Source organism: Saimiri boliviensis, chromosome 14, assembly GCF_048565385.1.
Source record: "Saimiri boliviensis isolate mSaiBol1 chromosome 14, mSaiBol1.pri, whole genome shotgun sequence".
NCBI lineage: Eukaryota > Metazoa > Chordata > Mammalia > Primates > Cebidae > Saimiri > Saimiri boliviensis.
The window spans coordinates 73821101-73836253 of record NC_133462.1 but is presented as its reverse complement, the minus strand read 5'-3'; the positions used below and the strand labels follow the sequence as shown (position 1 = coordinate 73836253).

General features: G+C 38.6%; 1 protein-coding gene across 5 annotated transcripts in view; it reads right to left on the bottom strand.

The window, feature by feature from the left end:
• DISP1 (dispatched RND transporter family member 1) overlaps positions 1 to 15153 on the bottom strand; it is a 172339-nt gene that overhangs the window by 157113 nt on the left and 73 nt on the right. For 2 of the 5 annotated variants that reach the window (XM_074385235.1, XM_074385236.1), the window contains exon 1: positions 5498 to 11759. The exons of 1 other annotated variant lie outside the window; for it this stretch is intronic. The gene's annotated coding sequence lies outside the window, so the exon portion shown is untranslated. Of the gene's footprint in view, positions 1 to 5497; positions 11760 to 15060; positions 15152 to 15153 lie in introns of those variants that run through there. 2 more of the 5 variants (XM_010340918.3, XM_039463484.2) reach the window with 2 other exon arrangements.

The window sequence follows — 15153 nt, the reverse complement described above, 5'->3', positions numbered from 1 at the left end:
CAATATAAACCTTCAGTAAGGAGAGTTTTCAAAAGTGCTTTTGGAGGTCATCTTTTGCTTCTTCATCAAACAGTTTATTTCTTATGACTCTAAATGAATGAGTTTTATCAGTTACTAGGAATTTATTTTAAAATACATTTTTTTTTTAAGACAGAGTTTCCCTCTTGTTACCCAGGCTGGAGTGCAATGGCGCGATCTCAGCTCACCGCAACCTCTGCCTCCTGGGTTCAGGCAATTCTCCAGCCTCAGCCTCCCGAGTAGCTGGGATTACAGGCACGCGCCACCATGCCCAGCTAATGTTTGTATTTTTAGTAGAGACGGGGTTTCACCATGTTGACCAGGATGGTCTCGATCTCTTGACCTCGTGATCCACCCGCCTCAGCCTCCCAAAGTGCTGGGATTACAGGCATGAGCCACCGCGCCCGGCCTAAAATACATTTTTAAAAAAATCCTCTCCCCATTTCCCCACCCCACAGGTTCAATACAAAATACTCCCATCAAGCACAATGGCAATCTGGACTTTTATTTCTGGCAATGCAGCCCCATGGCTGGAGATCACCTAAAAATGTTGTATTAAGTGCCTAAAAAAATTTTTTTAATGTACAGAAGAGCCAACAATAAAGTAAGAAAAATGTTCCAAGGGCAGAAATAATTTTTTAAAAAGTACAAGTCTAGAGAGGTGAGTTAGTGCCCCTGGGGAATCTACAGAGCCCTGGTGGAATGAACCTGATGTGGGAGGGGAGCTATAGAAAACAGGGTAATCGGCAGCAAAACTTGAGGGGCTACACAAAATGGACAGCCTGAGCAAAGACCCTCTCACATAAAGTTCCTGAGGGGGGTAAATTAAAAAACAATTCATCTTACAACCAACAATTCATCTTACAACTGATATACATGAAGGAATGGTCAGGGGAAAAAAGGTTAAATGCATATGGGCAATTGTAAACACTGTGTTATTTCTGGGGCTGAAAGATCAAATCCCAAAACTATAATATCTGATAAAAAATAGTTCTTGTCAGAAGGAGTTCAGGATAAGGATAAAAATTGCATTTACACTTAGACTTTGTTAAGTATGCATATTAACATTTCTGTGGTAACCACAGAGAAAAAAAGAAATCGAACAGAAAACTTTCAAAACAGTTCAAAGTGGGGGAAATGGAATAAAAAAATCAAACAAAAGATAACTAGAAGTATATGATATGGTAGAAAGAATTTAGGTCTTAGAGTCAGACATTCTGGGCTCAAATCACAATTCTGCATGTATTTCTTCTAACCACAGACAAGTAACCTACTTTTAAAATTTCAGTTTCCTCATCTTTATACAAGGAATAATAATATAAACTTTTTAGTCTAGTATTTGAGTTAACATGCAATACAGTCTTAAAACAAAGATGCACAGACACGTCTTCCCATTCTCTTCATTTCATGACACTGAAGTATACTCAACTAGTGAGGAGGTCATTGTTTGAAGCTGCTGGATCACACTATTTTCATCTTGCATATCACAGCTATTACATAGAATTTTTCCTTGACTTTCTATGTATTCCTTCCTTATTCAGGATTAAAAAGCTTCTAAATCAAATTATATGTAGTACCTCAAGTTTATTATTCCTAAACTATGCTTAAATATGTTTAGATTTTCACAAGAAAGATTAAGTTAAATCTAACACAAATGTCCCTTCCGTACCAAAATACCAAAATTAACAATGCATATAAAACCCAGTTGCTACTTTATTAGATAGCTAACTACCCCTGAACCCAGTTCCAGAAATAAAAGAATGATTATTAATTATATAAACTTAAAGATATATAACTCACCTCTGTTAATTAAAATCTGTCAAAGTTAAGAATGAGCATGTAATCAAAATTTGATAAAATAACATCTTCTTGCATGAAGATTATTTCATGAGTTTAGAAATTGTACTACCAAAATTAAAGTGTTCAGTGAAAGCTGAGTAAGTCAAGTATTCCCAGTAACAGTGTTATAAAAGTTGACTCTAAGAACAAAAAAATGTGAAAAATTTAATTCAATAACCCACATATGGATGATCCATTCCCCTACCCCTTTTTATAATTCTCCAAGGCCAATTTTAAATTCTGAGTGGAATTTTTCTCTTCAACACAGGATGTTTCCAGAATTCCACCATCTGTAAATTTACAGAATAAAAATTATGTATCTAAGACAAACTTCAAATGGCAAATCTGTCCCCCAAATTATAATATAATCCAAAAGAAATACTGGTCATGCTTTAACTATTTGTCTCTACTGGTACAGAGGACTAACTTTAGAGCATATATGCCAAAAAGCCATCAAGGTAACACAATCCTTTTACCTGAAATACAAATGCTGAAAGCAGAAAATGTCTTGCAAGAAACCAACTGGCAACCACTAAAAATAAAGATGAAAGTTCTATTAGAGTAGAAGTGGAAAACCTTGCATATATACACATACTCTAATAGAAAATGACACGGGGAATGTTATATGTAGAATCTTAAATAAGGGCTGTATTATTTATAAAACAGGAGGCATCAGCGTTATAGTAAAGGAGTTAAGAGCTAAAACTCTGAAGTCAGAATGTCCAAATTCAATGGTTAAAGATACTATATTTTAGTTAGTAGCCCCCTAATAGGAGTGGATAATCTCAATACCCATCACACAGCATTCAGCAGATATAATAACCTAAAGGCCAATACCAGACAATCACAAATCGTTAAAAAAATTCTTAAAGTATAGGCCAGGTGCAGTGGCTCACGCCTATAATACCAGCACTTTGGGAGGCTGAGGCCTTCCAAATGAGGCTGGCTCATTTGAACCAGGAGATTGAGACCAGCCTGGGCAGCAAAGTATAACTTCCATCTCTATAAGAAGTTAAAAAAAAAAAAAAATTAGCTGAGCACGGTGGCACACACCTATAGTCAAGCTACTCAGGAGGCTGAGGTGGGAGGATAACTTGAGCCCAGGAGGTTGAGGCTGCAATGAGCAGTAATCATGCCACTGAACTCCAGCCCAGGTGACAGAGTAAGACCCTGTCTCAAACAACAACAACAACAACAACAACAACAACAACAACAACAACGTATTAAAGTATAGGAGACTACTAATCTGTGCAATTGAGCCCAGAGCTCTAATGACTAATAATCAAGTTACGGTCTTAAAGGACTAATGGAATATTTCTATAATATACCACTGCTGAAGTGATCTTGAGAGGCAACCACGAGGAATAATCAACCATAGTAAGAAGAAAAACCCAGCCTGGGCATGGTGGCTGAAGCCTGTAATCTCAACACTTTGGGAGGCCAAGGCAGGAGGACAGCTTGAGCCCAGGAGTTTGAGACTGATGTAGGCAATGAAACAAGACCTCTGTCTCTACAAAACAATTTTTAAATTAGCCATGTGTGGTGACACACACCTACAGTCCCAGCTACTTGAGAGGGTAAGGCAGGAGGATTGCCTAAGCCCAGGAAGTCAAGGCTATAGTGGGCTATGATCTCACCACTGCACTCCAGCCTGGGCGACAGACCAAGACCCAGTCTCAAAAACAAACAAATCAACTATTTGATAAGCAAAGCAATTCAATATGATCACACATAGTTTAACTGCTGAGGGGGTGAGGAGGCTGGGATAACAATGTATTAGAGATACAGGTTATTTAGCTGGGCACAGTGGTGGCTCACGCCTACAATCCCAGCACTTTGGGAGGCTGAGGCCTGCAGATGGCTTGAGGCCAGGAGTTTGAGACCAGCCTAGTCAACATGGTGAAACCTGTCTCTACCAAATGCACAAAATAATTAGCCAAATGTGGTGGTGGGCACCTGTAATCCCAGCTACTCAGGAGGCTGAGGCATGAGAATCGCTTGAACCTGGAGGCAGAGGTTGCAGTGAGCTGAGATTGCACCATTGCACTCCAGCCTAGGTAACAGAATGAGGCTCCACCTCAAAAACAAAAGAAAAAAAAGGGGGATACAAGCTATTCCAAATGGCTTGATTCTTTCAGGTTCCAGTGAGTAAAAAAGTATCTATTGCAGAAAATTATTAAAGTTCAGTTTTCATTTGACTTCCTTTTTAAATATTTATTAGTTGACAATATAAATTGTATATATTTATGGTATATAATATTTCCATATATGTATACATTATGAAATGGCTAAATCAATATATTTGACCTTGACAACCTATGAAAATCTAGGCAGTTTCTGGGAAAGTAACATCCATGTCTAAAACCTCCACTGGGAATGAAAAGGAAAGACTCTCAAGAATGCTTGAATTCTTATACCACCCCCACACCCCTACATTCCCCACCCCTGGGAAGAAACTATTTGAGACCGAACTGTTAACTGGCAGCAACCACCATCAGCATCACCTGAACAGGCTTCTAGGGCAGCAATCTAATAACTACTCATTTGGTAGCCACTAATTTACTCTTCATTTCAAAGCAGCCTTTTTATCTAGGTTTAAAAAGAATGAAACTAAAAAAAATTTTTTGCAGCAGCAGCAGATGGAAATGCATTCATCATTACCCTCCATTATCCTTTTCAGCTGGCAATAACTTGTGGTTGTAAAGCAAAGAAAAAAGAGTTTGGGTGATTTTAATCAAAGCTTGGATTCTAGCCCTGCCCTGAAGCATGCTGTAATATGAGAAAGGTTCCAGCCTCACATTCCAACAGAAATGAATTTTATGTGAACAGCCCCCTCCATCAACTGCCACCTCTCTTTTTGTTATTGTTTTGAATTGATGCAGCAAATATTTTTAAAGTATCTGCTACTTTCAACTACGCGAGATGCTACATTAATTATGGTACCATCCTTGAAAAAAAATTAGTGAGTTACACTTAACAAATGCTTAAAGTGGAACAAATGGAAAATAAAACACTTTTAGAAGTATGCAGATATACAAAAAAAAAATGTAGAAACAACATGCTGCTTACCCTCTCTAAAAAGTACTTTAGGTATAGGCACCAAATCATTAAAGGTGCTTTTGAAATGTAGAAGAAAACATTGTATAAGCAGAAGCAGAAGGGCTTTAAAATATGTTCCACCATTTACAAGTAACACAAGCTTAGACAAATTACTTAATCTCTCCAAAAGTGAAATATAAACATCTACATTATATAAGGGTTGTTGTAAGAAATGGGTAATAAATTAAATGCCCAGTGCAGTGTCTGGCATATATGATTAATAAATAGACGCCAGTATCATTAGAGGCACTTTCAACAAGTAGGACACATTTACTGGTGACTTTTCCTCCTTGTTGAAAAAAATGTATCATGTCAATAAAACTTGTTACTGTTCTGAAAAACAATGTAAAATAAGTTTCATAAATGAATATGTAACTTAACATATAAATTAGAAGTATTTATCTTATAACAAGTTGGGGGATGGAAAACTGCAACTAAGAGGCATATAACATTCATCAGAGAGGACTTAAGCAAACAAAAAAAATGTAATGAGATTACTGAGGACCTGGAGAGGGGAAAAAAATACAAGAAGTAGCTATACCTATTTGTCAAGTTGAAAAAGATCCTGTCTCCTCCCATTTTTCTTCCTCCTCTTCTCAACTCCTATAGGGAAGAAATATGTTCTCAGATACTGGGAGTCCAAAAAAAAAAAAAAGGAAAGAAAAAAATGTGAAGTAACAAGGTAAACAAGGAAGAAATCTACATATATTAAAACACTTCCCTAATTCTTTAGGGGAACAGGACTTTGTAGTTTTACAAGCTTCACTTTGAAATACATATACTTTTTTGCTGTTTACTTTTTAATTTTTATTTGCATAAATTTAAGGGGTCCAAGTGCAGTTTTGTTACATGGATATATTGTGTAATGGTGATATCTGGCCTTTTCGTGTAACCATCACCCAAGGAATGTACATTGTATCCATTATGCAATTTCTCATCCATCACCCTCTCACCCTTTCCAGTCTTCAGTGACTATTATTCCACATTCTACTTCCACGTGTATGTGTTATTTAGCACTTATAAGCGAGAACATGTAGTATTTGACTTTCTAAGTTCTTTCACTTAAGATAATGACCTCCAGTTCCAGCTATGTTGCTGCAAAAGACATGACTGCATTCTTTTTAAAGCTGCACGGTATTCGCGTGTGTGTGTGTGTACACCACATTTTCTTTAGTCATCCATGATGGATGCTTAGGTTGAGTCCGTATCTTTGCTATTGTCAATAGTGCTGCAATAAACATACTGAGTGCAGGTATCTTCTTGATATAATGACTTATTTTCCTTTGGATACATACTCAGTATTGGGATTGCTGAATCAAGTGGTAGTTCTACTTTTAGTTCTGAGAAATCTCCATATTGTCTTCCACAGAGTTTGTACTAATTTATATGTAAGTGTTCCCTTTTCTCTGCATCCTAATCTACTTTGGGATTAGGTCTATCAGTCATTCCACAATTTATTCTGAATTAACTTAGATAATTCAGACTAGCTAACAGTTATGAGAGAAACAGATCTCCTTTGGGAGAGAGGTTAAGGGAAAAAAGAAAGATAAGTGGATGATTTTAATGCACGGGCACTTAGGAGATGAGAAAACATCATTATCCAAGGAAAAAATAATAGAGCAGGGAAAAGGAGATTTTAAGAAGGTACCAAAGACTATGGAACAAATATAATGATCAACACTCCACTCACTCTGATATTTTAGAGGCAATAATTTGCCAGCATGTCTCATTGAAAATCAAATGCTACTGTAGATTACCAAAACTTACCAACTGTAGAATTGTGAAACAGAAAACATTATGATTTGAAACACTGAGGTCTGTATGTATGAAGCTCTTCTATCTCATGATCAAACTGTATTTTATAAAAATCATTATCATCGAAAATTCAATGTTTATATAATTATATCTTTAAAAAACCAGTTGGAATTACAAGGAAAACATTCAAACTTTCTTCCCCTGAAAGCCTCTGTCAAGCTTTGCTGAACTTTTTTTGCTTATAAATGTGAAAATACAGCCCGGCATGGTGGCTCATGCCTGTAATCCCAGCACTTTGGGAAGCCGAGGAGGGTAGATCACAAGGTCAGGAGTTCAAGACCAGCCTGGCCAACAGGATGAAACCCCCATCTCTACTAAAAATACAAAAAAATTAGCCAGGCATGGTGGCAGGCACCTGTAATCCCAGCTACTCAGGAGCCTAAAGCAGAGAATTGCTTGAACCTGGGAGACGGAGGTTGCGGTAAGCCAAGATCTTGCCACTGCACTCCAGTCTGGGCAACAGAGTGAGACTCCATCTCAAAAAAAAAAAAAAAAAAAAGTAGAAATACATGAATTTCTCAACTTAAACTTAAAACCTAGCAAACCTAGTATACAAAATGATATAGAGAGGTTTTGTCAAGCTTGAAGTGTTCCAGAAAGAACCCTTCCTAATACATCTTCAAGCACTGCAAAGGCCCCTGAGAATGACAGGTGAACACACCAAGTTACTCTGGGTCTAATGCAAATTCTACCAACAACCTTCACAAGTGAAATGGTTTCCAGGTCTGGTTCAGAAATAATTATACTACAAAACTGAGGCAGATACTCTATGCATCTATGCATCATATCTAGTAATCTCATTACTGGATCTTGAGCCCAAATAGGTCATTCAATCCTGTACAGTCCCTTTTCACACTGCTATAAAGATACTACCTGGGATTGGGTAATTTATAAACAAGAGTTTTAACTGACTGACAGTTCTTCATGACAGGGAGAGCCCCAGGAAACTTACAATCATGGTGGAAGGTGAAGGGGAAGCAAGGCATATCTTACATAGTGACATGCTGGCAGAAAAGAGAGAGAACTCAGGGAAAATTGCAACTTTTTTTTTTTTTGAGATGCCATCTCATTCTGTCACCCAGGCTGGAGCACAATGGTTTGAGCCTGGCTCACTGAAGGCTCTGCCTCCCAGGTTCAAGCAACTCTCCTGTCTCAGCCTCCTGAGTAGCTGGGATTACAGGTGCCCACCACCATGCCTGGCTAATTTTTGTATTATTTTTAACAGAGATAGGGTTTCACCATGTTGGCCAGGCTGATATTGAACTCCAGATCTCAAGTGATCTGCCCACCTCAGCCTCCCCAAGTGCTGCAATTACAGGCATAAGACACTGCACCTAGCCAAAAAGTGCTACCACTTTTAAACCATCAGCTCTCAAGAGAACTTCACTATCACAAAAAGAACATAGGGGAAACTGCTCTCATGATTCAATCACCTTCCACCAGGGGGTGGAATGTGACACATGGGGATTACAATTCGAGATGAGATTTGGGTGGAGACATAAAGCCAAACCATATCAAATCCTTAAGTGCTTTCACAACTTAAGATGCATCATCCCAGAAAATGTCTTCTCTAACCAATTATCTTTAGAGCCGACATCTGACAAAATAGTTTATTTTTATTCAAATAGCTTTTTTTTTAACCCAAAACCTGAAGGGAAGAACCCTTTAAAGAGAAAAGTTACTTCAAATGCTTCTGCTTTCCACTCCCCTTCCCATCTGAATAGTTATATTCCAAAACAAACCAAAAAAAAAAGAGCAGGAAGAGTAATACAATTAATTGGAGATAGCATTGTAGTTAAGAATATCATTTCAGTTTGAAGAGATGGAATCTGCAATGTAATACAGCCAAAAGGTGCATAGTTCATTCAAATACAATAGGCCTGCTGATTACAGAGGTAGAGAAGTACTCCATACATGGCCAGAGATATGTACCTGCTTAGAAATGATAAACTTGAAGGCAAAAGCATGCCAAAGACCCGTGGGATGAATAAGCGTATTTCTGCACTCACAAAAAAATAAAATAAATTTTAAAAAATGAAAATATAAAAAACCTATGGGAGTAACACAAAGCTGCTGGAATAACAGACAGAGAAGGGGGAAAAGGGGATCGCATTCTAGTGATATCTTCTAATAACATCCTCAGCCAGTTGCCATGATATAGTATAACAAATGCTATAATTTCTTGAGTACTATGTGGCAGGTATTATGCTAAGCACACTATACACATTATCTTGTATTTCCTGTAATGACTATGTACTATAGTTATTACTATGCATATTTTGCAGGTAAAGCATAAAATTCAGTAACTTGCCTAAGGTCTCTCTCAACTGCGCTGAGATGGCAAGTGAGCAACAAATGACAGTTATTATTATTACCACAATTCAGCTCAAATGAATGCCTGAAATCTGGCAACCTTCTAGAATATCCATTTATGTCCTATAATGTTCTATCCCCCAAAGAGTCCTTAAAATTCTCTGCTGGAGGGTTTCCAAGCACTTAGGTTCCAAAAGTACCATGGTTTTCTATCTTTAACTTCCTCCAGAAAGGAAGCCTTCTCAGTAATGTCTCTTGGTCCACGTGTTCCCTATCCTTAAGGTCTTTTGAAATATCCTCTATGAATCACCCAATGGCTAGCTTGTGCTAACTTGCAAAATCCCTTCCAGCCCCATGGGTATCACACATCACTATGTGCCCCAAGTAGTTATGTAGTCTATTTAGATATTTTATGATATGTCTACTCTCTGCTCATCCTTCCCCTAATGTAACTGAATAGCCCGAATATCACTTCCATTCTCATAACGATCAATTCATACTCTCTTAAATAGACTCAAAATCACTCTCTCTATAGAAAATCTGCCCTTCATTAGCTTCACTTAACTATAACTACTTTTTTGGAAACAAGGAGATCTGGCCTCAAATTCTGGTTCTTTTACTAACTACGGTACTTCGGTAAATCACTTCACTTTTCTGGGACCCTTTTGGTGATCATAAGTGAGAGGAATCAGACTAATAAGCACAAAACTAATTCCCAGATATAAATATTTAAGCAAAAACATTAGCAAGAGAATAAACTTTTAAAAACAGCAAAAAAAAAAAGTTACAAACTTGAAAAAATTTTTAGATAACTTAAATTTAAAAAATATATACAACATTTAGCTGGGTGTAGTCGCTCACACCTCTAATCCCAGCACTTTGGGAGGCTGAGGCAAGTGGCTCATTTGAGGTCAAGAGTTCAAGACCAGCCTGGCCAACATGGTTAAACCACATCTCTGCTAAAAACACAAAAATTAGTCAGGCACGGTGGCGGGTGCCTGTAATCTCAGCTACTCCAGGAGGCTAAGGCAGAAGAATCGTTTGAACCTGGGAGGCAGACGTTTCAGTGAGCTGAGATCGTGCCATTGCACTCTAGCCTAGGCAACAGGTCAAGATTCGGTCTCAAAAAAAAAAAAAAAAAAAAAAAAAAAAAAAAAAAAAAAAAAAAAAAAAAAAAAAGGTTCACACACACACAGCGTATTTTATATAGATACAGATGTGTATATATACAGATGTGCATATAATTATATTAAAACCACAAAAAGAAACTTTTAATTTCAGAGAGTGGAAGGGCCATTAAATAGTCCATTTTCCATTCTTTATTTGAGATGAATGAAAACCCAGGTTTTCACTGTTTTTAAATCCCTTAAAAAGTAACTGGGCTATGAATTTCAATACTTTTATCAGTCCATTCTCACACAGCTTTAAAGAACTACCTGAATGGGTAATTCATAAAGAAAAGAGGTTTAATTGGTTCATGGTTCCACAGCCTGTACAGGAAGCATAGTTGGGGAAGCCTCAGGAAACTTACATTCATGGCAGAAGGCAAAGAGGAAGTTGGTGTGTCCTACGTGGCTGCAGCAGGAGGAAGGACGAGCACAGTGGGAGGTGCTACACACTTTTAAACAACCACATCTCGTGAGAACCCTATCATGAGACAGCACTAGAGGGATGGTGCTAAACCATAAGATTCCACCCCCATGATCCAATCATCTCCCACCAGACTCCACCTCCAACACTGAGAATTACAATTTGACATGAGATTTGGGTGGGGACACAGAGCCAAATAATATCAATATTCTCCTATTCACTACACAATATTGTATATGCCACATATTAGTTTAATACACTAAAAGTATTTTAAATGCTGTGATAGATAGCCTTATGTGTCAACATGCTTAGGTTATAGCACCCAGGTATTTAATCAAACGCCAATTTAGGTGTTGCTATAAGCATATTTTGTAGACGCAGTTAATGTCCACAATCAGTTGACTTAAGTAAAGGAGATTACCTTCCATAATGTTAGAACTCATCTAATCAGCTGAAGGCCTTAAGAACAAAACCTGAGGTTTCTCGAAGAAGAAAGAATTCTACCTCAAAACTACAGAATCAACTTCTGCCTAAATTTCCAGCCTGCTGGTCTGACCTACAAATCTTGTACTTGCCAACTCCCACAATTACATGAGCCAATTTCTTAAAATAAATCTCTTTAAAAATATATATACAGTACGTATATGTGATATTGGTTCAGTTTCTCTGGAGAACCATAATTATACACTAACACAGTGAAAATCAAACTGGTACTATTTTGCTTCAAGAAGCTCCTCCAGGTCATTCACACAAGAGGTGAGAGGGATTCCTTTCCTAGCCCCCTGCAGGTAACAAAGGAGTGCATCATCTGTGCGGAATTTAAAAACTATAATAAAACCAACTAAAAGTCTTTCTGCTGTATTATCACCAAGAGCTGGCAATTCGAAATCTCAGTGCTAAAATACTCTTTCCAACTATAACAGACAGCTCCCGCCATCAAGACCCCTAGTAGGTCACTGCTAGTGGTCCACTTCCCCCACCCCCATGCAAATCATTTATTCAATAGTTCTTCTATTCCTTAGGTTCTCAAAATCAAAAATAAAACTAATAATAACAACAAAGGTTAAGGGCAGGCATCCCCAAACTGCGGCCCCCTGAAGGCATTTATCTGCCCCCCCCCCACCGCCACCGCCACGCACTTCGGGAAGGGGTACCTCTTTCATTGGTGGTCAGTGAGAAGAGCACAGTATGCGGCGGCCCTCCAACGGTCTGAAGGACAGTGAACTGGCCCCCTGTGTAAAAAGTTTGGGGATGCCTGGTTAAGGGCAATTGGTATGCTTTCTACAATATTTTCCATTGTGATTTATAACCTATCACTTTAATAGAAAAGTTTATCTATAATGTAATATGATGCCTCACTCAAAGCAAAACTGAGTCTATTTATATAATCCAACAAATTATTATTTAGTATTAAAAGAATTTTTAAAATAATAATCTAAACAAGAGGTTCACAGTCATAATTGCATGCCTAGAGACTGGAAAATTTGCCAAGATTTATGGGATCAGATTCGGCAGAATGGAGAGAGCCCTACTAACAGGACTGCAGTGACTCATCCGCTTTTGAATCACTCTGAGGTCCTAGTCATCTTTGGTCACTATTGGAGAAAAGGTCTAACTCACCAGAGGAAAAGGACAGAAAATTATACTAAAAGCAGTCAACCCTGTGTGAGTCAACCTTGCTAAGGGCTATGCTCTTCATCAGAGGCAGTGCGGCAGCTGGACCATAAGTTAGCGCAGGCGTCCCCAAACTTTTTACAAAGGGTGCCGGTTCACTGTCCCTCAGACCATTGGAGTGCCGCCACATACTGTGCTCCTCTCACTGACCACCAATGAAAGAGATGCCCCTTCCTAAAGTGTGGCGGGGGTGGGGGGGAGCGAATAAATGGCCTCAGGGGGCTGCATGCGGCCCGCGGGCCGTAGTTTGGGGACGCCTGAGTTAGCGGATCAACGCTCTTTGGTAGTTCCTTGCCCAAAAGCTGTATTTTCCAGCTGTAACAAATTTTCTTGATTCTATCAAGTGGCAGGAAATGGCTTTCTAACTAGGGTATGAAGATAGCTGAGAATGTACTATACAATAAGAAAATCGATAACCAAAGGGCATAGAACCAACAAGTTCAATTTAGCAAATTACTTCATATTTTACAAACTGGTGATTAAGGAAGACAAATGTCTTAGTATGTGTATATTAAGAGAGTGTTTTGGTTACGACTATTTTGATAGTTCTTCTAATACAGACACAGTACATATTTCTCAGTAGCAGAAATAAATAGTGAATCTATAAGAATAACCAGTAATTCACTGTACATAATGGAAAACTGCCATTATTGGTTAAACTGTAAAATACATCTAAAGCCTATGGAATAACAAAAAATAATTTATATAAAGAGAAAGCTAAATTTACCAAACAATTAGAAGAAAGAATATAATTCCAAAGATTTTTCGGAACACAGGGCAATCAAACGTCGACACACCACTCATATGCATAAGTAGCCCAACTTGCCCAAGAAGGCAGGTGCACTTGTATTTCAACAACGAGCATTTCCTTCAACCATCAACTAGAGTCTAAAGACTTGCATGCATTCTCAAGTGCTTTATTTCTCAAAAACCATGGGAAAAGGTGGGAGAAAAATAAAATCAAGCCTTATCAGATAAACAGTATTGCCTACTTAAAGAAATAAGATTAAATTAAGACATATATAGAAATTAACATGGCAGTTAATTACTTTAGAGGTCAGTGTCATCTCTTCATTTTGTAATTTGAAAAATTATTCAATATGCTTGTTTACATGTTAAGGCACTGTTTATGTTTAGGTCTTGTTTTACACTTGTAAATACCAGCAGTCCTCCTAAACATAAGGACACTAACCGTGTATTTCACTCAAGCGTAGATATTAAAGGCCACCAATAATTTATAAGCTCACAAGTCACTGTAGTCCAATAAATACAAAATATTCTACTTTTCCTGAATTCGTTCAAGTCAGACTGCCAAATCATACCTAAAAGTAACCTGTATTAATACGGTGATTTTTAAAACAAAATCGTCTAACATTTGAAATGTGAAACATCTGAAACAAGCAAAGCAATCATCACATCTCACGATCCACCAAAGACAGTGTTACAATTCTTCCTAGGTACGCTGCCCTCTTTGTTGCAAAAATTCAATTCACTTACCATCTACTTAAAAGCTAAGTGAGTCTTTGTAATTACACTGAGTGAGGCACTATATGATGTAGATAAGGAAGCACTTATTAATCACATCCACATAAATACAATGTAAATAATAACTAAATTAATAATTACCCTTGGTAATAAAAATGAGCCCACATACTAAACACTGGCCACTAGGGAAAACTAAATGTGTGTGTAACAACAGATCTTGGGTTATCAATATTTTTAAAAAACTGACAATGGCAAATACTTATATATATGTTTTACATATATATATATATATATATATATATATTTCCCTTGTTGCAGAAACAAAAAGGAACAGTAAAATCTTAAGAACTGCTAATAATTTGCTGCACCCTGATGTAAAATTGCCCTTACTGGTTAAACTAAAAGAATGAACCCAACAAAATAACTTTTAGAAAAAATGTGTTAGAAAGTTAGGCAGAAAAACAATGAGCTGCAACTGCAAACACTGACAGCACTGGCTTTCCATGAGATCATCACCATAATTCTAAACGCATTTAGTTCAACCCATGACAAAGGAAATAAGACAAGCTAAACTCTGCAGGGTAGAGAAGAGTCCAAAAGGAAAACTGGTTGGCTTTCTTGGGTGAAGAGGGCTTTCAACTACTATCAGTTTGACAAAGAAACGCAGAATCTGGGTGAAGCAAGAGTTCAAGCGGTCCCTAGGAATGTACAATATTTTTCTGAAATCCACACGCGCGGAGCGGGATACGTTTCTTAAAAATAAATAAATAAGTAAATAAAAATAAATTGTAAAAACCAGCATCAATTGCAACTGAAGCAATAGGAGTTCAGCATCCCATTGGTGGCTGGTCATCTTTCTGGTTCGTCAGGTCAAGACGCCCTTCTCACCTAGGACCTTCAGAGACCTGCCTCCCTCCTCTCGACCCTCTCCCTGGAAGCCAGCCTTGACCATCTCATGCCACTCTCCCAGACAATCCGCCGGGACCCGGGACACGCCCCCACGAATGACTGCTTTCCTCGGAGATGCAGCTCTGCCCCGTGTCATCCGCAGCCTCCTGTCTCAGGGCCTCTCTGGCCTCGGGGTTCCCGGTGCCTCCCTCCCCAGCCCCTCACGGCTGCCCTCAGGGCTCTCCTGGTTCCCCGTTTTCAGTCCTGGCCCTTCTCCCGAGCCTGGGGTCCCGGCTCTCCCTCCACACGCGCCGGAGGTGCCGACTCTCCCGTCCCTACCCGGTCTCCCAGGCCCGCGGCGCCCGGCGGCAGCGCGCCGAAAGGCATCCACTGAGGAAACAAGTGCCTGCAACGCTCCGGCTGGGAACTCAC